The sequence below is a fragment of the Pelodiscus sinensis genome, chromosome 3 (assembly GCF_052426305.1).
Source record: "Pelodiscus sinensis isolate ZL-2025 chromosome 3, ASM5242630v1, whole genome shotgun sequence".
NCBI lineage: Eukaryota > Metazoa > Chordata > Testudines > Trionychidae > Pelodiscus > Pelodiscus sinensis.
This window is the reverse complement of record NC_143054.1, coordinates 20,482,291-20,505,710: the sequence shown is the minus strand read 5'-3', so window position 1 is coordinate 20,505,710 and position 23,420 is coordinate 20,482,291. Positions and strand designations below refer to the sequence as shown.

The 23,420-nt window shown below is 43.8% G+C and overlaps 1 protein-coding gene across 9 annotated transcripts in view; it reads right to left on the bottom strand.

Moving 5' to 3' along the window:
* Nucleotides 1-23,420, bottom strand: part of PUM2 (pumilio RNA binding family member 2) — a 129,995-nt gene that overhangs the window by 69,774 nt on the left and 36,801 nt on the right. The window contains exon 1 of one of the 9 annotated variants that reach the window (XM_089777037.1): nt 21,124-22,551. The exons of the other annotated variants lie outside the window; for them this stretch is intronic. The gene's annotated coding sequence lies outside the window, so the exon portion shown is untranslated. Of the gene's footprint in view, nt 1-21,123; nt 22,552-23,420 lie in introns of those variants that run through there. 9 annotated transcript variants of the gene reach the window in all.

The window sequence follows — 23,420 nt, the reverse complement described above, 5'->3', positions numbered from 1 at the left end:
ACACAGTTAATTTTACTGGAGTACTAGCTTAACTGAAAGTCCTAAAAGAACACTTCATGAAGTGATTTTGGTTGTCAAATTATTTCCAACCCCAAGAGAACACTCATGTATTTAACCAGTACTAGCAAAACATTTTAGGTTGATCTTTCAATAATTCAGCTAAAGACAAACGTTTCCCCCTAATACTAGAAAATTGGGTATTTAAAGTCAATTTGGTTGATTTTACACCAGGAGGAGTCACACTACAGTCCACAGGCCACATCCAGCCCCTCGGAGCCTTGAGTCCGGCCCCTGAGCTCCCGCCAAACAGCAGGGTTGGGACAGGCTTTCCAGAAGCATCCAGCCCAACTTCCAGCCAGTGTGGCAAGTAAAGGCAGCTAGTGATCCCATCACTCAGAAAGGCTAGTCCCTGGCCCCTCCTCCACAGCCTCAGCTCCCCCAGCTCCTGGGTGGCATGGTTGCTGTTCTGGGCAGTGTGGTCAGGAGGTCACAAAGGAATAGGGGTGGTTGGATGGGAGCAAGGTCCTGGGGAGGGAGGATGAATCAGGAGTCCCAGGGGGATCAGGAGGTTGGATGGAGCATACTTCCAGATCTGGCCCTCCACACAATTTCCATACATGATATGGCCTTGAGGCCAAAAAGTTTGCCCACCCATTTTACATTGGATTGTATTAATAGAACCAAAAGCTCAGGGAAGAGATGAAAAAATCCTTGTGTGTGGAAAATGAGATTGAGGAAAACAATGAAATTGCAAAATTTCAATTTGAGAAGACACATCTGAATTTGGATCATCTAAATTTCTAATGACTGAATTGATCTGCACAGATGTTCATAACAAAACAACAAAGACTTTATAGAATACTATGAATCGCTTTACTGTTACTTTGCAATTTACTATTAAAAGAAGGACATAAACTTGATATATACTAGGGATGTAAGCAAATAGTTTACTAAATTAACCAGTAAGCCTAGACTTATCAGTTAGTTGACTATCTGACTACTCGCATTGCCCCCTCCCGCTGCCTTTGAGAGAGAGGCAGCAAGGCGGGGAGGGGAGAACAGGAGCTGCAGGGAGCCAGCTTAAAAGCCAGTTCCCCCCAGCACCATCTCCACAGTGTCACCTGCTGCCCCAGCGCTGCTTCCTCTATCAGAGGCAGCAGCACAGGGGAGGAGGGGGGGCACCAGGGAAGGATGCCAAGAAGAAAAGGATTTTGTTTCATTAGCACTTTTCATTAACAAACTCTTGTTAACCTACATTCATTCAAACACAAATATGTAAGTCACTGTTTAACAATATTAGCCAACTTCGTAAGTCTTGTTTTATTTTTTTTCCTTTTGGCTACAAAAGATGAAACGGTCATTACCAAGCCTACCTAGTTTTCAACATTAAATATACCTCAATTAGAGTCACAGCATCCCCCAGAATGCCATAAAAAGAATGAAAGGATAACAACATAACTTAAATCCATGTTATCCTTACATGTCTGTTAAAGAGGAACTAGAGTTCTGTGTTTACAGATCAATTCTATAGAATGTCCTGAACTTTACTTTGCCCATGTTCCAGTCTCATAAGCATGAAATTTGAAAGATTACTGTTACAGTCTTGTAATAGTATTACAAGACAATATTGTTACCCAAAGAGCAAAGCCTTCACTTGTGCTTCCTTCAGCACTCTTTTGTCAGAAACAGTATTGCAGGAAACAATGGTATTTTAAGAGGTCTGTGTTCTCTGATCTCTATGAGACCAGATTTCTGTGCGTCTTGTCTACTAGAAGTAACCTTGCCTGATCTAGAAGTAACATTTATCTAACTGCTTACTTTTAAATTAAGTTGCAACAAAGAAATTATTTCAGTACAGAGAACTTTTATTTCTTTACAATATAAGAAGTCAAATACTTTGTTTCAGATATCTATTTTCCATCATTTGTAGTAATTTATCAACTACTCAGAAAAGGGTGCCTTCTATTAAAATTATCCAAAGGGTATAGAAATGTACAAGGCTGGCTGCTTCTCTGTGTGCTGGACATTTCCCAGTGCAGCTAATCAGTATTGTGGAACAGTGTGCTGATGCATGCTGAGATCTCAGGGGAATCCTCCAGAAAGATCTCTAAGAACATTTCCTGGATGTACTCAGCAATTCTCTGTTAAAGGCTCCTTGGGAGAGCTGCTTTGTTCCTTCCCCACTGCAGGAAACTTTTCTGCACCATTCCACAATCACTTGTACAGGAACCAAGATACACACAAGTGAGCAGCACAGGGAGCAGAGCTCAAGAACAGGTATGTGAAGTTGGAAAATGAAGAAGGGGTACAGCAGGCAGATAATGAAGATGGAAGGATAAGGAAGAAGAGAAGAGTGGCTAGTCCCATAGATAAAGGGGAAGACTTAATGGAGACAACACCAATAATGAGCATTAGGATTACAAGGGAAAATAGGAATGGTAAGGATTTGCAGCCAGAGGAAGCTAGAGATAGACCAGAGAATTTCACTGTCACTAGGAAAAGGCAGGTCTATGTGATTGGGGACTCCTTATTGAGAAGAATAGATAGGCCTGTAACCAGAGCTGATCCAGAGAATAGAAGGGTGTGCTGTCTGCCAGGTGCTAAGATACGAGATGTGGAACTGAGGTTGAAGAGAATTATTAAGGGAGCAGGAAGGAATCCATTGATCATCCTACATGTAGGAACAAATGATACAGCTAGATTCTCACTGGAACGAATTAAGGAAGACTATACTAGGCTGGGGAGGATGCTCAAGGAAATTGAGGCTCAGGTGATCTTTAGTGGGATTCTGCCTGTTCCTAGAGAAGGGCAACTAAGATGTGACAGGATTATGATGATCAATAGATGGCTTAGGCAGTGGTGCTATAAGGAGGGCGTTGGGATGTATGGTCACTGGGAGGCATTTATGGACAGAGGACTGTTCTCTAGAGATGGGCTTCACCCTTCCTCATGGGAGGGAAATAGACTTCTAGGATGGAGGCTGGCTCAACTTATTAAGAGAGCTTTAAACTAGGAATTTGGGGGAGATGGTTGGGAGATGCCAAGGTAATCTCTATGCCAGATTTTAACACTGAGAAGGAGGAAAACGAAGTAAGAAAGGATATAGCTGGGGGTAGGAGAATGAACATGAGGAAGGGTGGAGTGGATACTAGTCTAATAGGTCATATTGGAGGTATAACATCTGTGCCAAATTGGGTAAAGAATGTGAATGAGGTCAAACAGCAAAAATTAAGATATTTGTACACCAATGCGAGGAGCCGAGGTAACAAAAAGGGGGAACTAGAGCTATTGATCCAGGAAGTGAAACCAGATATTATAGGAATAACAGAAACATGGTGGAATACTAGGCATGACTGGAGTACAGGTATTGAAGGGTATGTGCTGTTTAGGAAAGACAGAAATAAGGGTAAAGGTGGTGGAGTCGCATTGTATATCAAAGAAGAGGTAGATTGTAAAGAAATAAAAAATGATAGAATGGAGAAGACAGAGTCTGTTTGGGCAAAAATCACATTGGGGAAGAAAACTATCAGATCCTCCCCTGGGATAGTGCTTGGGGTGTGTTATAGACCACCAGGATCCAATTTGGATATGGATAGAGACCTCTTTAATGTTTTTAATGAAGTAAATACTCATGGAAACTGTGTAATCATGGAAGATTTCAACTTTCCAGATATAGACTGGAGAACAAGTGCTAGCAATAGTAATAGGGCTCAGATTTTCCTAGATGTGATAGCTGATGAATTCCTTCACCAAGTAGTTGCTGAACCAACAAGGGGGGATGCTATTTTAGATTTGGTTTTGGTGAGTAGCGAGGACCTCATAGATGAAATGGTTGTAGGAGACAACCTTGGCTCGAGTGATCATGAGCTAATTCAGTTTAAATTAAATGGAAGGATAAACAAAAATAAATCTGAGACTAGGGTTTTTGATTTCAAAAGGGCTAACTTTAGTAAATTAAGGAAATTCGTTAGGGAAGTTGATTGGACTAAAGAAATTATGGATCTTATAGAGGAGGAGGCCTGGAATTAGTTTAAGTTAAAGTTTCAGAAGCTGTCAGAAGCCTGTATCCCTAGAAAAGGGAAAAAAATTATAGGCAGGTGTGTTAGACCAAGCTGGATGAGCAAGCATCTCAGAGAGGTGATTAAGAAAAAGCAGAAAGCATATAAGGATTGGAAAATGGGAGGGATCAGTAAAGAAAGCTACCTTATTGAGGTTAGAGCATGTAGGGATAAAGTGAGACAGTCTAAAAGTCAGGTAGAGTTGGACCTTGCAAAGGGAATTAAAACCAATAATAAAAGGTTTTATAGCCATATAAATAGGAAAAAAACAAAAAAAGAAGAGGTAGGACCACTAATTACTAAGGATGGAGTGGAGGTTAAAGATAATCTAGGAATGGCCCAATATTTGAACAAATACTTTGCTTCAGTCTTTAATGAGGCTAATGAAGATCTTAGGGATAATGGTAAGTTAACAAATGGGACTGAGGATAAGGAGGTAGATATTACCATATCCGAGGTGAAAGCCAAACTTGAACAGCTTAATGGGAGTAAATTGGGGGGCCCAGATGGTCTTCATCCAAGAATATTAAAGGAACTGGCACATGAACTTGCACGTCCACTAGCAAAAATTTTTAATAAATCTCTAAACTCAGGGGTTGTACCATTTGACTGGAGAATTGCTAATATAGTTCCGATTTTTAAGAAAGGGGAAAAAAGCGACCCGGGTAACTATAGGCCTGTTAGTTTGACATCTGTAGTATGTAAGATCCTGGAAGAAATTGTGAAGGAGAAAGTAGTTAGAGACATTGAGGCTAATGGCAATTGGGACAAATTACAACATGGTTTTACAAAAGGTAGATCGTACCAAACCAACCTGATCTCCTTTTTTGAGAAAGTAACAGATTTTTTAGATAAAGGAAATGCAGTGGATCTAATCTACCTCGACTTTAGTAAGGCATTTGATACAGTACCACATGGGGAATTATTGGTTAAATTGGAAAAGATAGGGATTAATATGAAAGTTGAGAGGTGGATAAGCAACTGGTTAAAGGGGAGACTACAGCGGGTCATACTGAAAGGTGAACTGTCAGGTTGGAGGAAGGTTACTAGCGGAGTTCCTCAGGGATCAGTTTTGGGGCCAATTTTATTTAATCTTTTTATTGCTGATCTTGGCACCAAAAGTGGAAGTGTCCTAATAAAATTTGCAGATGACACAAAGTTGGGAGCTATTGCCAATTCAGAAAAGGATCGGGATATCATACAGGAAGATCTGGACGATCTTGTAAATTGGAGTGATAGCAATAGGATGAAATTTAATAGTGAGAAGTGTAAGGTTATGCATTTAGGGATTAATAACAAGAATTTTAGTTATAAGCTGGGGACACATCAGTTGGAAGTAACGGAGGAGGAGAAGGACCTTGGAGTCCTGGTTGATTATAGAATGACTATGAGCCGCCATTGTGACATGGCCGTGAAAAAGGCTAATACGATCTTGGGATGTATTAGGCGAGGTATTTCCAGTAGGGATAAGGAGGTGTTAGTGCCATTATACAAGGCATTGGTGAGACCCCATTTGGAATACTGTGTGCAGTTCTGGTCTCCCATGTTTAAGAAGGATGAATTCAAACTGGAACAGGTACAAAGAAGGGCCACTAGGATGATCCGAGGAATGGAAAACCTGTCTTATGAAAGGAGACTCAGGGAGCTTGGCTTGTTTACCACCTTAACCAAAAGAAGGCTGAGGGGGGACATGCTTGCACTGTTTAAATATATTAGAGGGATAAATACCAGGGAGGGAGAGGAATTATTTAAGTTTAATACCAATGTGGACACAAGAACAAATGGATATAAGCTGGCTAGTAGGAAGTTTAGACTTGAGATTAGACGAAGGTTTCTAACCATTAGAGGAGTGAAGTAGTGGGGGCAAAAGATCTATCTGGTTTCAAGATTAAACTAGATGGGTTTATGAAGGGGATGGTTTGAGATAACATGATCTTGGTAACTAATTGACCATTCATTATCAGTGGGAAATAGGTCAATGGAGGGATGATAGGAGTTACTACAGAGAACTTTCTGGGTGTCTGGCTGATGAGTCTTGCCCACATGCTCAGGGTTTAGCTGATCGCCATATTTGGGGTCGGGAAGGAATTTTCCTCCAGGGTAGATTGGCGAGGCCCTGGAGGTTTTTCACCTTCCTCTGTAGCATGGGGTACAGATCACAGCTAGAGAATTCTCTGCATCTTGGGTTCTTCAAAGTATTTGAAGGCTTCAATATCTGAGATATAGGTGAGAAGATTATTCTAGGAGGGGTGGGTGAGATTTTGTGGCCTGCACTGTGCAGGGGGTCAGACTAGATGATCATAATGGTCCCTTCTGACCTTAAAGTCTATGAGTCTATGTACCCCTGCTTACTCTCATAAGAGATCTGTGACAATGACCCACCTCTCCCCAAATCTGTAGAAAAGTGTCAGAATTTTAAATTTTTCCACACAATCAGCAGCAAGGCAATCCTTGCTCTTTTCCTCATGTAGAGCACCTCCCACCCATCTCACCATGCTTTGGGTGTTTGATGAGATGCTTGCTGATGGCCAGACAAAAAAAGTGACGATTAGGTTACCAGCAGTGTATTTTACTGAAATGTTTCAACCCTGTGCGTAAACTTAATACTCCTGGTTTTGCGCATTGTTCTTTGTGCTTCAGGAGCTGTGGCCCTTGAGGAACATCCCATAAGCATTGGCTGTGCATCTCCACCAAATAAGAAAGCACACAAGACTGTGAGGATGCTATTGAGTGAACAATTTAAAAATTAAGACGAAGTCCTGAATAATCCTGCAGACTAAGCAGATGCATGCTGCACATTCAGAACTCTCTTCTGTGCCTCCTCCACCTCAACCAACCACATCTTTCTGCTTTCTAGGACTTCGTGGTTTACCCTTCACTCTACCTCTCAGACAACTTTCAAAACAACAGCTGGACGTACAACTCTGAATCCTGACCTTCTCCAGTACCTCCTTTTACAGCAGTGGTCTCCAACCTTTTTAAGCACAAGATCACTTTTTGAATTTATGTGCAATCCAAGATCTCTCTCAGACCCAAATATCCTTGTCCCACTTCCATTTTGCTCCTTGCACCGCCTCTCTCTGAGGCCTCGCCATTGCTCACTCCATCCTCCTTCCCTCCCCCATCCTCACTCACTTTCACCAGGCTGGGGTAGAGGGTTGGGGTGCAGGTTCTGGTCTTGGGTTAAAAGATTTAGAGCATGAAGGGCTCTGAATTGAGCTTGGAGGTTCCTGGGGGAACAGCTCCAAAGTAAAGGACCGGAGAGGAGCAGCAGTGGAAATAGGAGCAGCTGAAGTGCTGGCCCGTGGCCAAACCAGTTAGGATCACCTGTCAGAGGCTTCAAGATCTACCAGAAGATCCTGATCTAACAAGCATGCATGAGTGTGAGTGAGTGAGTGAGATTTCTTGTGCAATAAAAGCAAAGTTTCTGAATAGTAATACATCTTTGTTTCCTACAAATTGAGATAGCAGCCATGATGAATACATATATAAGCAGTTTAATTGTTTACACTCCAGCATGCAAGGCCGCAAATTTCACTATTGCTTCCTAGGAAAACTACATGTAATAAAACACTGCAGCTCCACTCTCAGAAATATACATTACTGGTTCTCATTTTCAAAATGCTGCCTGAAAGCCTCTCGATTTGAATTGTCCCCCCCTCCCATCTCCCCAATAGCATGTTGACTACTCAAAATCAGTAATGAAGTGGTCTGCATCAATACTCCACCCGAGCAAACATTTCACCGTTGGCTTCACAGATTATTCAACATACAACACCATGGGAATATCCTATGACCATCAACACTGAGCTCTAACCTGCAACTAAGGCATCACCAGTGCACTTTTAAAACTACCGAAGACACATTCCACTGTCATCCAGCACCTATTCAGCCTGCCAAACTGCTTCCTATTGCTGACCAGGTTACCCATATAAGGTTTCATAGCCAATTGCTGTAAGGCAGGGTTGGGTTGGGGGCAAATGACCCACAGAAAAAAAAAAGTCAGTCGGGGGACCAGACACAGGTGAGAAGCAAAAAAACAAACAAAAACAAAAAACCCCAAACCTTCAACCAAGAAGGAGAAAGACAATCCCCACATTCCCTTCATACACCAGAGCTTAGGCAGGCTCAGGCTAGTAGACTGTGTGCTTGAGGCCCATGGGAGGTTAGTGGGGAGTCTGGAGTACCAGCAGGGGCTCCCCAAAACTGGAGGGGGAACACTGAGCCTCAGGAGCTGTTATCTGGCCCCCCAGGCCTTAGGTTCCCCAGCCCTGCTGTAAGGAGTACACAAGATCATTATGAGCATTTCAACATTCCCCCATTATCATCTTTTGGTCTAGAAAGAAAATCTCCACTTTTAGCTGTGTGTATAGGCCAATATTCCTGAGGATGTGTGCATCATGCACCTTCCTGGACCACCCCATGCTGAAGTCAGTGAAATGCCCATATTGATCCACCAGCACCTGCAAACATCCTGGAGAAATACCCTCTCCTACTGATGTACTCCGTCACAGGGTGGTTTGCTGTCAAAATCTGAACATGTGTACATCTCATGTCCCTTCAGTGTTAGGTAAACTCATTTCTGCAAAGCTGTCTACTATTTCACACATTTTCCAAGTTATGGTCATTTGGAGCAGGATGCGATTAATTGCCCTGCACACTTGCATTAACATTGATCCACTGGTCAACCTCCATACTCCAAATTGATTTGCCACCAACCAATAGCAGTATGGAGCCATAAGGTTCTGCAAAGCTGTTACCACCTGCTTCTTCACCAATAGGGCCGCTCTCATTCTGATGGCCTAGCACCACAGGGCAGAGGCAAGCGTCTCACACAGTTCCAGGAAGGTGGCTTTCTACAGTCAAAATTCTGTAGTCACTACTCATCTCCCAGAGCTACCTTATGATGCAATCCCACCATTCAATGGAAATTTCCCGATCTCAAAAGCAACAGTCAGTCCATCTGCAGCCGTTTCATGAGTGTCAAAAAGCAATCTCAAATTGTGCCTGTCCAAAACACATAGCACAGAGGTTGGAAACCTTTTCAAACCAGAGAGCCATACTACACCAAAATTCAGAGCAAGTGGTCAACAAAGAGCCATGTAAGAATGCTAATTTGCAGGACTAAAAATATACAACTTAACATTATTGATAACTGACATAATGAAACATTGTACTCACAGAATTTATTTAATGGGACTTCTGCTGCCGCATCTTTTCGTGCATTTCTTTGAAGTTTACATTATAACTGGTCAAATCCAGCTTCATGCATACATGCAGGCTGTCTTCTGTGAATCTTATGGTGGAGGCTAGGGATGTGGGGGTGCAGGAGTTTGGACTGAGGTATATAAGGGGCTCACGGCAGGGGGACTGGATATATGATGGGCTCAGGGCATAGGTTTGGGGTGTGTGGGTGGTGCAGGAGTATGACGATGTGGGGGTAAGAGGGGCTCAGGGCTAGGATGTGCAGGAGTGTTATGATGCTGCAGCCAGATGGGGGCTGGGCCCCAACTGGGGGTTTGTCTGACAGGCTTCATTTTTAAATAAAGTAAAATATTATGTCCAACACAAAGGCTACGTCTACACTGGCCCCTTTTCCGGAAGGGGCATGTTAATTTCACCTATCGTAGTAGGGAAATCCGCGGGGGATTTAAATATCCCCCGCGGCATTTAAATAAAAATGTCCGCCGCTTTTTTCCGGCTTTTAAAAAAGCCGGAAAAGAGCGTCTACACTGGCCCCGATCCTCCGGAAAAAGCGCCCTTTTCCGGAGGCTCTTATTCCTACTTCTACTTGTGTGGTTCCTAGCTGATTTTTTTCTGTGGAACAGTGGCCCACAACCCAAAAAAGTTTCCCCACCCTTGCCATAAATAAAGACAATTTGAAACCTTTTGGGCTCGTCTACACTGGCCCCTTTTCCGGAAGGGGCATGTTAATTTCACCTATCGTAGTAGGGAAATCCGCGGGGGATTTAAATATCCCCCGCGGCATTTAAATAAAAATGTCCGCCGCTTTTTTCCGGCTTTTAAAAAAGCCGGAAAAGAGCGTCTACACTGGCCCCGATCCTCCGGAAAAAGCGCCCTTTTCCGGAGGCTCTTATTCCTACTTTGAATAAGAATAAGTAGGAATAAGAGCTTTGAACCCTACTTTGAAGTAGGAATAAGAGCCTCCGGAAAAGGGCGCTTTTTCCGGAGGATCGGGGCCAGTGTAGACGCTCTTTTCCGGCTTTTTTAAAAGCCGGAAAAAAGCGGCGGACATTTTTATTTAAATGCCGCGGGGGATATTTAAATCCCCCGCGGATTTCCCTACTACGATAGGTGAAATTAACATGCCCCTTCCGGAAAAGGGGCCAGTGTAGACGAGCCCAAAAGGTTTCAAATTGTCTTTATTTATGGCAAGGGTGGGGAAACTTTTTTGGGTTGTGGGCCACTGTTCCACAGAAAAAAATCAGCTAGGAACCACACAAGTAGAAGCAAACCCCTCCCCGCCCCCTTCAAAAACCTCCAACACTCACTGATGTGGCCCCCAACTGAGACACCGCAGAGGGCAGGGAGGACTGAGGTTCAAGGTCTCAAGCCAGGTTAACTCTTCTGGGGTTCCAGAGTTAGAGATTTTGTGGGCCCACCCCCAGGCTCTGAGGTGGGGCCAAAAGTGAGGAGGCCAGTATGTGGGACTGAGTTACCAGTGAGTGGGATAGGAATGCAGAATTTGGATGGGAAGTAGGGTGCAGGAGCAAACTGGGAATAGGTATCTGGACAGGAGAGCCTGTTCTTAAAACAGGCAGCTTCCATTGGCCAGAAACGGCCAGTGGGATTGTGCTGGGGGCGGTAACAGCCAGGAGGCACCACCCTCCTCCCCTCCTTGTTTTTCACACACTGTGAGCTAACAGCCTGCAGTTACTTTTCTGTGCAGGGGCAAGGGAGTCTGCCCAGGGGCTCCCTGATGCCGCTGCATGCCTGATCCGACCAGTGGAGGGTATTTTGCACAGACCTGCTGTAGCCCCAGCGTGGGCTGCCTGCTGTGGAGGGAGCAATGGGGGGCTGGGCTCAAGCTTCAAAATTGCCATATTTGACTCCCTCACGAGCCATAGGTTGCTGACCCCGATATTGCATGTCAGGCAACCAGGAGTTCCCTTCAATTAGGAACTTAGTAATTAACTGCATAGGTTATAGGATAAATGCTGCCAAATAAAGTTGGAAGCCCCTGAAATGCTGGAAAAGAAAACAATGCATCATGGGACAGTGAGCCTAAACCCAACATTCACTATGGTCTGCTATGCCTTTCCACATATGGCAAGTGTCGAGATGGACTGGAAGATATCAAGAGTGCACTGCTCACACTGTTGATCATGCCCCAACTATGGGTGCACTCTGCCGACAGACCAAATACGAACACGCAATACTGATTTTTATTACAGTACTTTTTTTTTTTGACTGTCAATGTAAGTTATACTGTGGAGTTCTACCACCTCAAGTCCTTTCTAGGGATGTCAATGTTTAGACAGACTACATGATTAACCAATAAGCCTAGGCTTATCAGTTAATCCTGTCAACTGCACATACAGAGACAGCAAGGAAAGGTGGAAGCCTGTCCCACAAGCACTAGATCCACCTGCCTCCCTCACCACTACACTGCTGCCTCTTAGAGAGGCAGTAGGAGAGCGGGGGAGGTAGGAGGGGAGGAGAGAGCTAACTTTAAACCCCGTTCTCTGAGTACCGGCTCTGTGGTGCTGCCTCTCTCCCTGCACTGCCGCCTCTATCAGACAGGGGCTGCTGCTGCTGCAGAGCAGCCTCTGTCCACAGGAAGTTCGGATCCACCACAGATAGAGGCTGCAGTTCAGGCAGCAGGCAGGAGAAGGTCTCTTATAGAAAGGCAGCAGCTCAGAATGGCAGGGCGCTCCCCAGGAGTGGGACTGGGAACATACTGGCTGCTGGTTCCACCTCCTGGGACTATCGAATAGATGTGTAACCGCTAAAATTTTGAAGCAGTTACACAACTATTCAATTATACCCTAACATTCCCTAGTCCTTACATACTCCATTTGTTAAGAGTTCCAGCTCTAATTTTTAAGTATTAACAGTTTCAAGGTGTATTTTATTTGATCATAAGCTTGGAAAGCAATTTTCAGATTAATTCAGTTCACCATACAAAAAATACAATCTGTCTCCATTACATATGCCTTTTCACTTCTAACCTCTTTACCTCTTCCTTACTCTAATGGGGCTAGGGTATATCCAAATTGCAATAAAAGATCTGTGGCATGGCTGTGACTGGCCTGGGTCAGCTGACTTGAGCTATAAATTTCAGGATAGACATTTGGGCTAAGACACCCCAAATGTTTACACAGGAATTGTGCAACTCTGCAGTACAAGCCCCACAAACCCAAATCAGCTGACACAGACTTGGGTCTGGTACTACAGGATTGTTTTAAATCACACTGTAGCTGTACCCTTAGCAAGCAACTTCCACTAGTCCTACTTTAGCTCAATTCATCAGCAACTCTCCTGATTTTGATATCTTATCCAAAATACATAAGCATATTCTATGCCGTATGTAAGGAATGGACAAGAACAAATGTGTACTTACATTTAAGAAGGCGCTAAGAGGGATTCAGAGTACAGGCCAATGACTGACTTGTACAGAATAATTAAAATACTACAGACGTAGGAGACCATAACATGACAGGGTTCAACCAGAACGGTTTCTACTTCTGCAAAGGAAGATCATCTCTCTCTAATTATAATTTTTTGTTTTAACACAATCAATTTGCATTTTTATAAGGCCTTTGACAAAATCTCTCACAAGGAGGCAACTAAAAAAAAAGCAATATTAGAATGACAGCACAGTATTTTCATTTATCAAAATCTGGCTAAAAGACACAAAATGCAGGAATGAACAGTTAATTTTTAATAAGAGTGTGGTGCCACAAGATTTTATACAAGAACCAGTGTCATATATATTTATTATCTAGAAAAAGAGATGACCTGTGAGGTGGCAAAGTTTACAGATGATAAAGTTATTTAGGTCAAGACCAAAGACTACCAAGAAACAAAGCAACACGAAGGCAGATGAAATTCAATGCTGATAAACTCAAAGCAATGCACAATGAAGGGATTTTCAGAGCCATTCATAAACCTGAGTTCTAAATTAACTGCATCAACTAAATCAACAGGCCCATCCATCTGTGAGGGGAGCACAATGGAAACCTCTGCTCAAAAAAGCAAGCAGCAAAATGTCAGGATGGATACACAACAGGACTGAGAATATTACAAAAATTCTGCCATTATATAAACCAGGAGTGGAGAACTTAAGGCCCAGGGCCACATCTTGCCAGGATCTGGCTCCTGAGGCTCAGAACTCCACCCCAGCATCGGGAAGCCCACCCTGACACCACAGTCACCTTACCATTCCCTCATGGGGCTAGAGCACACACAAACTCTACTAGCCTGTGCCCCACTAGGCTATTGTGTGCAAATGGAGCGTCTCTCCTTTTCAGTCAGGGGCCATATCAGTGATGGTTTGGGGGTTCTTTTGCTTCCCACTTGTTTGCGGCCCCCAAGTCATTTTTCTATGGGTTAACCCTAACCCTAACTAAAAAAGGTTCCCCACCCCTCATTTAAACCAAAGATAATTCCTTCTGAGAGTGTATGTTCAGTTGTGATCACACTATTACCATGCAGCTCTCAGAAATAAGGATGGTAAGCCACAGGTGACTAATTATGTACTTGATACAAATTGTATCGAGTACATGATTCGTTGATAAGGGGCTGCTGCGGCTCTCAAGTTTAAATGTAGTAGGGGCCGGGTGTACAGGCAGCTCGGCTCCTACTACATTTACACTGCAGAACCACAGCGGGGTAGGTCTTAGCTCGTGTTGGGTCCCGTACTGTGGCTCTGCATTTTAAATGTAGTAAGAGCTGTTTAGCTCTTACTACATTTAAAAGGCAGGGACACGATGCCGCTGTGCCTCTGTCGTCCCCCCCCCACACACACACACACCACAGAGATGGTGGTAGGGAGAACCAGCTTTCCCCAGGAGCAGCTCCTGCTTCCAATGTGGAGGCAGCAAGGGACAGGGAAATGCGAGTAGTTGACTCAACTAACCAATAAGCCTAGGCTTTATCGGGTAGTCAACTAATAGACTCCTCTTACACATCCCTACTCAGAAATTCACCTCAAAAAAGTTATTTTGGCCTTGGAAAGGGTTCAGAAAAGGGCAACTAAAACGATTAGGGGTTTGGAACGGGTCCCATATGAAGAGAGATTAAAACGACTGGGACTTTTCAGTTTAAAAAAAAAGAGGAGACTGAGCGGGGATATGATAGAGGTATATAAAATCATGAGTGATGTGGAGAGGGTGAAGAAAGAAAAGTTATTTATTAGATCCCATAACAGAACTAGAGGACACCAAATGAAGTTAATGGGTTAGCAGGTTTAAAACTAATAAAAGAAAGTTCTTCTTCACACAGTGTGTAGTCAACCTGTGGAACTCCTTGCCAGAGGAGGCTGTGAAGGCTAGGACTATAACAGAGTTTAAAGAGACGCTAGATAATTTCATGGAGGTTAGGACCATAAAAGGCTATTAGCCAGGTGATAGAAATGGTGTCCCTGGCCTCTATTCATCAGAGGCTGGAGAAGGATGGCAGGAGACAAATCGCTTGATCATTGTCTTCGGTCCATCCGCTCTGGGGCACCTGGTGCTGGCCACTGTCGGCAGACAGGCTACTGGGCTAGATGGACCTTTGGTCTGACAGTACGGCCGTTCTTATGTTATGTTCTAAATGATATCGCAAAATTAGAAATTTAGTGATGGGAAACAAGAATTACCAAAAGAATGACTGAAGTCCCATATGAAGAGAAACTGAAAAGATTGAGATTGTGTACCTCAAAGAGGAATGAAAATATTCAAAATAATCAACAGTACAAAGTCAAATGTAAATTTCATTTTGCAATTACTTGAATAAGGGAAGTGCCAGCAATGCCCCTCTGCCATGTATAATTGCCAATCTGGACAGTCTCTGTGCCAAACGATAAATGGACACAAATCAGACATCAAGAAAGAAAACATACAAAAACCAGTAAGAGAACATGTTAATCTTCCTGGACTCTCAGTATTTACAAGTAGTCATCCTTTTACAACAAACAAACAAACAAACAAACAAACAAACAAACAAACAAACAAACAAACAAACAAACAAACAAACAAACTTACTTCAAAACCACAGGCTCCACACAGCGCTGCTGCTTTGAAATGCTGCAGGGAGCACAGTGTCAGGCTCCACACAGCATTTCAAAGTGCCAGCGCTGCATGGAGCCCAGAGTTGGCAGGGGTGTCCCCAGTTGGCTCTGGGCTGCATGTGGCATTTCAAAGCGGCAGACCTCAAGCTCCACCACTTTGAAACGCTGCATGCAGCCAGGCCAACTGGGGAGGTATCTGAGCCTTTAGCTATCATCTTTGGAAAATCACGGAAGACAGGAGATATTTTCCTTATGTGGCATGACAGATTTATCCTAAGAAAGATTACTCTAGTTTAGGTCACAGTATAAAGATGAGGTGGTGATATTTCTGATAAAAACTATACAACATCTAAAAGGACAACAGACCAACACCATGGGTGACAACTGTCTTAAAGAGCTGAAATGTTAGCAATCTAAGTATATAACCTAAATTTGTATAGGTCTAAGATTAGGTCACATGAAAGAAACTGTTGGAATTTTCATGGCTGCTTTTAGCTGGATGCTTTTTTTTTTTTTTAAATGAATTCTCAGACACTAACGCACAGAAACTTTTCACTTCCCCTTAAAACCTGAAACTAAGAAAACCATAAAGCCTTTTTTATTTTCAAAACCAAGTGTTTACAGAGACTCTCTCCCAAAATATATAACTAACAAGAATAAACATTCTCTGTATGTATTACAGTGTGGGCAGAATTGATACCATATCACTTGCACATGATCCTCTTATTATTTTATGGTAATCCTTCCATTTTAACTCCTTTCTGAATTAGAGTTTTCCTAACTGTCCATAGTAATTCTGCAGATTAAAGAAGGCTATAATGCGGACATATTTTGGTTTTGAGGAAGAGTACATGCATGTGAAACATCTAGCAATAAATTACAGATATTTACGTCATATTCAAAGATTCCCTGTATCACTAAGATCAACTCCTCCACAATTTCATCTCTATTCTATAAAACATCAAAAAACCAATACTAACAAAATCTTAATTTACATAGTTAAATACTGACATTTACAGTTAGGTTACCCTTTACTTTTCTATTTTACTTATTCAGAAGATGAACAGATTACATCTGTAAATTACAAAAACAAAAAACAGATGTAATAATTTTGTTTCTTTACATTGAGCAACACACATAATTTATGGATTTGCATCAGTCACAATTAGATGATGATACAAAAGTTCTTTTCAAATTCCTTGGTATTATCTCTTTAATCTGAGAAGATGAGACTGAGTCACCTACAGACACAGAACTTAATTTATAATCACAAATTCAGTCTTCAAAGTGTACACTAAATCTAAAATGCCCACACTGCAACTCGATTATGCTAAATATTAAACCAACCCTCCTCCCCAACTTATGTTAAAAGAACATTAAGGTTGTGAAATCAAGCACTCAAGTTAGGAAACATCAGGTGGGCCTCCTGCAGACAATCATAGAACCATAGAGCTGGAAGAGACCTCAGAAGGTCATCAAGTCCAGCCCCCTGCTCTAGGCAGGGCCAATCCCAACTAAATCAACCCAGCTAGGGCTTTGTCAAGCCGAGACTTAAACACCTTTAAGGATGGAGACTCCACTACTTCCCTAGGTAACCCATTCCAGTGCTTCACTACCCTCCTCGTGAAATAGTTTTTCCTAATATCCAACCTGGACCTCTCCCACCACAACTTGAGACCATTGTTCTGCCATCTGTCACTACTGAGAACAGCCTTTCTCCATCCTCTTTGGAACCTCCCTTCAGGAAGTTGAAGGCTGCTATCAAATCCCCCCTCACTCTTCGCTTCTGCAGACTAAACAGACCCAACTCCCTCAGCCTCTCCTCGTAGGTCATATGCTCCAGCCCCCTAATCATTTTGGTTGTCCTCCACTGGACCCTCTCCAATGCGTCCACATCCTTTTTGTAGTGGGGGTCCAGAACTGGACACAATACTCCAAATGTGGCCTCACCAGAGCCGAAAAAAGGGGAATAATGACTTTTCTGGATCTGCTGGCAATGCTCCTCTTAATGCAACCTAATATGCCATTAACCTTTTTGGCTACAAGGCACACTGTTGACTCATATCCAGCTTCTCATCCACTGTAATCCCCAGGTGCTTTTCTGCAGAACTATTACTTAACCAGTTGCTCCCCAGCCTGTAACAATGCTTGGGATTCTTCCGTCCCAAGTGCAGAACTCTGCATTTGTCCTTGTTGAACCTCATCAGATTTCTTGTGGCCCAATCCTCCAATTTGTCTAAGTCATTCTGGACCCTATCTCTGCCCTCAAGGGTATCTACCTCTCCCTCTAACTTAGTGTCATCCGCAAACTTGCTGAGGGTGCAATCAGTCCCCTCATCCAGGTCATTAATAAAGATATTGAACAAAACCGGTCCTAGAACCGAACCTTGGGGCACTCCGCTAGAAACCGACCGCCATCCTGACATCGAGCCGTTGATCACTACCACCTGGGCCCGGCCTTCTATCCGTCTTTTTATCCATCTTACTGTCCATGTATCCAATCCACATTCCCTTAACTTGCTGGCAAGAATATTGTGGGAGACCGTATCAAAAGCCTTGCTGAAGTCAAGGTATATCATATCCACTGACTTTCCCACATCCACAGAGCCAGTTACCTCATCATAGAAGCTAATCAGATTGGTCAGGCACAACTTTCCCTTTGTGAATCCATGCTGACTATTCCTAATCACTTTCCTCTCTTCCAAGTGCCTCAAAATGGATTCCTTAAGGATCCCTTCCATGATTTTTCCAGTAACCGAAGTAAGACTGACCAGGCCTATAGTTCTCCAGACCTCCACGACTTTTCAAAGATAATGGCCGAAGGCTCCTCAATGACATTTGCCAACTCCTCAGTACCCTCGGATGCATTAAGTCCGGACCCATGGATCTGTGTACGTTTAGCTTTTCTAAATAGTTCCTAACCTGTTCTTTACCCACCAAGGGCTGTCCATCTCCATCCCATTTTATGTCACTTAGCTCATTAGTCCGGGAGCCCACCTTGTTCGTGAATAAAGAGGCGAAGAAAGCATTGAGTACTTCAGCTTTCCCCACAGCATCTGTCACTAGGTTCCCTCCTTCATCCAGTAGGGGCCGCACACCCTCTCTGATCACCTTCTTTTTGTTAACATGCCTGTAGAAACCTTTCTTGTTATCCTTCACATCCTTAGCCAGTCACAATTCCAATTGCGCTTTCGCCTTCCTGATAACTCCCCGGCATTCTCAAGCTATACATTTAAGCCCCTCCCTGGTCATTTGTCCAAGTTTCCACTTTTTGTAAGCTTCTTTTTTGTGCTTAAATTCACCAAGGATATCCCCTGTAAGCTAATCTGGTCTTCTACCATGTTAGCCTCTCTTGCTATGCATCAAGAGGGTTTCTTTCTGTGCCTTCAATAAGGCTTCTTTAAAATACTGCCAGCTGTCCTGGACTCCTTTCCCCTTCATGTTAGCATCCCAGGGGATTCTACCCATCAGATCTCTGAGGGAGTCAATCTGCTTTTTTGAAATCCAAGGTATGTATTTTACTACTCTCTTTTCTTCCTTTGGTCAGGAAATCTACCATCTCATGATCACTGCTTCCGAGATTGTCACCCACCTCTACTTCCCCTATTAGTTCCTCCCCGTTTGTGAGCAGAAGGTCAAGCTGCACATGGCCCCATATCAGATCTTTCAGCACTTGTACAAAGAAGTTGTCCCCAACATTCTCCAAAAACTTCCTGGATTGCCGGTGTACTGCTGTATTCGTTTCCCAACAGATGTCAGGGTAATTAAAGTCCCCTAGAGAACCAGGGCCTGCAATCTGGAAGCTTCTCTCAGTTGTCTGAAGAAAGCCTCATCTACCTCATCCACCTGATTTGGTGGCCTATAGCAGACACCAACCAACATAAGAACATAAGAACGGCCGTACTGGGTCAGAGCAAAGATCCATCTAACCCAGTACCCTGTCTGCCGACAATGGCCAGCACCAGGTGCCCCAGAGTGGGTGGACCGAAGACAATGATCAAGTGATTTGTCTCCTGCCATCCTTCTCCAGCCTCTAACAAACAGAGGCCAAGGACACCATTTTATTTCCTGGCTAATAGCCTTTTATGGATCTAACCTCCATGAAATTATCTAGCTTCTCTTTAAACTCTGTTATAGTCCTAGCCTTCACAGCCTCCTCTGGCAAGGAGTTCCACAGGTTGACTACACACTGTGTGAAGAAGAACTTTCTTTTATTCGTTTTAAACCTGCTACCCATTAATTTCATTTGGTGTCCTCTAGTTCTTCTATTTAGGGAACTAATAAATAACTTTTCTTGATCGGCCCTCTCCGCATCACTCATGATTTTATATACCTCTATCATATTCCCCCTCAGTCTTCTCTTTTCTAAACTGAAAAGTCCCAGTCGCTTTAACCTCTCCTCATATGGGACTCGTTCCAAACCCCTAATCATTTTAGTTGCCCTTTCCAAGGCCAAAATATCTTTTTGGAGGTGAGGAGACCACATCTGTACACAGTATTCAAGATGTGGGCGTACCATAGTTTTATACAGGGGCAGTAAGATATTCTGGGTCTTATTTTCTATCCCTTTCTTAATAATTCCTAGCATCCTATTTGCCTTTTTGACCACCGCTGCACACTGTGTGGAAGTTTTCAGAGAACTGTCCACAATAACTCCAAGATCTTTTTCCTGATTTGTCATAGCCAAATTAGCCCCCATCATACTGTACGTATAAGTTGGGGTTATTTTTCCCGATGTGCATTACTTTACACTTATCCACTTTAAATTCCATTTGCCATTTTGTTGACCAATCACTCAGTTTGGTGAGATCTTCTTGGAGTCCCTCACAGTCTGCTTCTGTCTTGACTATCCTAAACAGTTGGTATCATCTGCAAACTTTACCATCTCACTGCTTACCCTTTTCTCCAGATCATTTATGAATAGGTTGAAAAGGATTGGTCCCAGGACTGACCCTTGGAGGACACCACTAGTTACCTCTCTCCATTCTGAAAATTTATCATGTATTCCTACCCTTTCTTTCCTGTCTTTTAACCAGTTCTCAATCCAAGAAAGGACCTTCCCTTTTATCCTATGGCCATGTAATTTACACAAGAGCCTTTGGTGAGGGACCTTGTCAAAGGCTTTCTGAAAATCTAAGTAAACAGCAAATACTGCTGTTGTTTGCTCCTTTAAACTTAACTCAGACTCTCAACAGGTTTTTCTCCCTCTTTATACTGGAGTTCAGAGCAATCATAGTGCTCTCTTACATATAGTGCAAGTCCTCCTCCTTTTCTCCCCTGCCAGTTCTTCCTGAACAGTCTATACCCTTCCATGACAGCGCTCCAGTCATGCGAGTCATCCCACCAAGTCTATGTTATTCCAATTAAATCATATTTCTTGGACTGGGCCAGGGCCTCCAGTTCTTCTTGTTTGTTGCCCAGGCTTCTCGCATTAGTGTACAAACACCTGAGATAACCAGTTGATCACCCTATCTTCTTCATTTGAATCAGCGGTCCTCCTTTGTTGCTTGTTCCTCTTTGCAGTTCTTCCCGGTATCCGACCTTCCCACTCCCCTTAGGGTTTTGGTCACCGTCCCCTGACAAACCTAGTTTAAAGCCCTCCTCACTAGGTTTGCAAGCCTGACCGTGAAGATGCTCCTTCCTCTCTTGGTTAGGTGGATCCCATCTCTTCCTAACAATCCTTGTGCCCGGAACAGAGTCCCATGGTCGAAGAAACCAAAGCCCTCTCTGCGACACCACCTGAGAAACCACACATTTACTTCCTCAATTTGACTATCCCTGCCCAGTCCTTTCCCTTCAACAGGAAGGATGGACGAGAACACCACTTACACTCCAAGTTCTTGGATCCTTCTTCCCAGTGCTACATAATCCGCAGTAACCCACTCAAGGTCATTCTTGGCCGTATCGTTAGTTCCCACGTGGAGAAGCAGGAAGGGGTAGCGATCCGAAGGTTTGATCAATTTGGTAAGCTTCTCAGTCACATCCTGAATGCAAGTTCCCGGTAAGCAGCACACCTCTCGAGATCCCAGGTCCAGACAACAGATGGATGGCTCAGTCCGTGTTAGGAGGGAGTCCCCGACCACCATCCCCCGTCATTTTCTTTGGGGGCGTGGGGGTGGCCGTGGAACCCCCATCCCTAGGACTACGCATCCCATGACTTCCAGTAGATGGTGTTCCCTTCCAATTACTTCCTTGTGAGGTCTCTTCCAAAGCATTCAGCACTGCAGAGCCTGTGGAGAGAGCCTGAAAGCTAATGCCTGCCAGGGTAAAGACATTTAAAGCTTATGTCCAAGATGGAGCCTCTTTGGATTCCATCTTGTTTTCCTTCTTCTCCCTGTGTTACCCCCTTTCCTGCCAAAACCTAAGTGCACACGGTCATCTGCTCAGTGCACCCTGCACTATAGATTGCACTCAGTCCAAAACTGTGCACTGGGCACTAAAATGAGCTGCACGCCGCTCAGAAACTGTGCACCCCTCCCTACTGGAGTGTTGCACACGGCACCATTAACTGCACACCACCCTTACCACCTTGAAGGGCTTATAAGCCCTGACCAAGGAAGGGTTCGGGTTCGCCACCGTCCGTATCGTAGCCTGTCAGTCACTGTCTGCTGTTAGTGTCTGTTCGTCTCCCGTGGTGATCCATTTTAGTTTGTGGGTTCCAGCAAGAGCTGGAACAGAGGCACCTTCCTTCATTGACTAATCATGTAGCGATACAAATTTAGTCAATTACCCACCTCTTAACATCCTTGATAGAGGGGTGGGGGAAGCTACTGTGAAGAAGCCACTATCTGGGTATGTCTACACTGCCACCCTAGTTCGAACTAGGGTGGCTAATGTAAGCATTTGAACTTGCAAATGAAGCCCGGGATTTAAATATTCCAGGCTTCATTTGCTTGTTCCCGGGTGGGAGCCATTTTTAAATGCCCGTAGTTCGAACTACCCGCCTGCGGCTACACGTGGCATGGACGAGGTAGTTTGAATTAAAGCTCCTAATGCAAACTACTGTTAAACCCCCTGCAAGCTGTTAATACAAGGATAATTATTTACAAAGCTGTGTGTATGTTTCTTAAAATATGAGGACTCCCTCTTGGTAATACATGTTAATGTTGTTAAAATCAGTTCTCGGTCTATTTAAAAGTTGTAATAATTGGGTCCTGATTCACACTAAGCTAGAATGCACATAAACATCAGAAAAGCTTACTGAAATGCATGCTGTGTATGATCCACATTTATTTGAACACAGCCATAAGAGGAATCACATTTCAGTAAAGGAATACACATTTCAATGTATTTTTTTGATACTGATAATTAATCCATTTTTTCTTTAGATTCACAACAAATAGCTCTTTTATTTCAGGTAGCCTTCTTGAACAGCCTTATAACAGAAGTAATAAAGCAAAGTGTGGTTTTACTCTAAAAGAGATCACAAAAATTATATTTTTCTCATCACCATAATATTGACCAGACCCCCTGCTTGAAGCAAAGATCAAAGGACTGCTGCTTATTCTGAAGAAAATTAAGAGGTCAGAACTACCTACACAACACCAATGTAGTAGAAGGGGTATTTCCCCTGGTAACCACGTATCTTGCGTCCGGAGGCCACCCAGGTGCACCCTTCATCCCATGTCTGATGCGTCCGTGACCAGCCACACTGATGGGGACTGTCTGACAAATGGAACTCCCACACACACTAGTGATTGGCCATGAGCAGAGGGCCACAATTCCACCAGTGGGTCCACTAGTGCAGACGGGCCCCTCGACCATTCAATTTAAGAACAAACCTACAGTCCCTATCTTGTACGTATCGGTGGTGCCACCTCCTGTGCTGCATAGTGTGGCACTGTATACCCCAGTGCCGCCAGAGTTGGCTGAGGCTGCCCTGGTGCCATAAAGGTACTCGGCACTGACTGACCTGGTGCCATAAAGGTACTCGGCACCGGTGCCACAGATGGCAAGAGGCTGGGAGCTGGTGTTGGTGACTGGAACAGCTGCTGTGCTCGGGCCTGCACCATGCTCTGTGAGTCCCACGACCCCAATGTCGGTGCTGGTGGGAGGACGCTCGTGCCATGGGAAGGTGCAGGCCCGCACCTGAGGTGCTGGGCCTTCTCCCTCGGCTGTAGTCAGTT